This window comes from Aplysia californica, unplaced genomic scaffold (genome assembly GCF_000002075.1).
Source record: "Aplysia californica isolate F4 #8 unplaced genomic scaffold, AplCal3.0 scaffold00004, whole genome shotgun sequence".
NCBI classification, from domain to species: Eukaryota; Metazoa; Mollusca; class Gastropoda; order Aplysiida; family Aplysiidae; genus Aplysia; species Aplysia californica.
The window spans coordinates 2,304,346-2,305,621 of record NW_004797274.1 but is presented as its reverse complement, the minus strand read 5'-3'; the positions used below and the strand labels follow the sequence as shown (position 1 = coordinate 2,305,621).

The 1,276-nt window shown below is 41.3% G+C and overlaps 1 protein-coding gene across 1 annotated transcript in view; it reads left to right on the top strand.

Annotated features, from left to right (window-relative positions):
* Positions 1–321: 321 nt before the first annotated feature.
* Positions 322–1,276, top strand: part of LOC106011166 — a gene marked incomplete in the record, with an annotated part of 109,853 nt that continues 108,898 nt past the window's right edge. Inside the window, 1 exon segment of the mRNA XM_013079812.2 lies at positions 322–513.

Genomic DNA, 1,276 nt, shown 5'->3' with positions numbered 1-1,276 from the left:
CAAATAATAAACACAGACATTGGTAGATAAAACAGTAATGATTTTATCTACAGTTACAATTAAGGCACATGGAAGACTTGAAAAAAAAATCCAAGATTTATTTCCAAAGAAAAATGTTAATTCAAAAAGGTTCAGTTCTTACGAGCAGAGGTTGAACAAAAGTTTTTCCTTTGATTTTTATATGCATCCTTACTATTCAATGTAAAAGCAATATAACCTTGAAAGGCCCAATTTCCCTTCCGTTCTTTCCCCACCTCTGTGCCCAGATCCGCGCGCGTAAAGAACTGTTCCGTGTGCGCGCGTGCTATCGGTAGTAGCGCCTCGTGAGAGCCGCCTCTGGGACAGGGAGAGTAGAGAGTAGAGAGTGCTGTTGTTCGTTGGCCAGTTCGTCGCGCGTTCATTGGCAATTCATCGCACCCTGCCGCACCGCGCGCACGTCTCTCACCCGTTCTGTTCGCGCCGGACGATTGCCGATTCTTTTTCGCGCCGTTTTGGTTTGTTCCTGGAAGTAAAGTGAGTTTCTAGTTTTTGTGATTTTGATGCCTATGATCTGTGTGGATTCTAAAGTATTTCTGAGATTCGTTAAGTTTTTGTTTTATGTATTAGATCTAGTTACTTTTACTTGTGTTTTTGGTAATCTTTGCTAATCTATTTATTATTACGTTTTCCCTTTTTTTTGCATGTTTTTCTGATGAGGGCTAAAAAAATTGTTTGTTCAAACATAAGCAGTGAAGAAACTATGGTCATGTATAAAGTGGCTAGTGAACTTTGTTTTCAATGAGCATGGACAGCCTGCCTCATCTGGATGTGAACTTATTCTACAAACGAAATGCGTGTGTTTGAAAACCACGTGGATATAAATGAGGCTGTGCACCAAGCAGGGGGTCTCCTTAAATAACCTCTCCGAGTTGAAAGGAGAGTAAAGTTATAAAACAGGGGTCACCTCGTCCTCATATCTTTAGCATTACCGCCCCACTCCTCCTCTTCCCTTCCTCCCCACCCATCGTGCTTTAGTAGTAGTAGTACAGGGTTTTACGGCGCTCGCAACTGCGTAAGGTCATGCGCTCCATCGTGCTTTGAGTGTCTTGTATGTATAATGGATTCTGAAAAGTGGCAAAGCCCCTCCCTCCCAAAGTACAACAACAACAACAACAACAACAACAACAACAACAACAACAACAATACCAACAACAACAACAACAACAACAACAACAACAACAACAACCAAAGCAAAAGCAAAAAATTCAAACAAAAAAAAAGCCCAACAAAAACACCC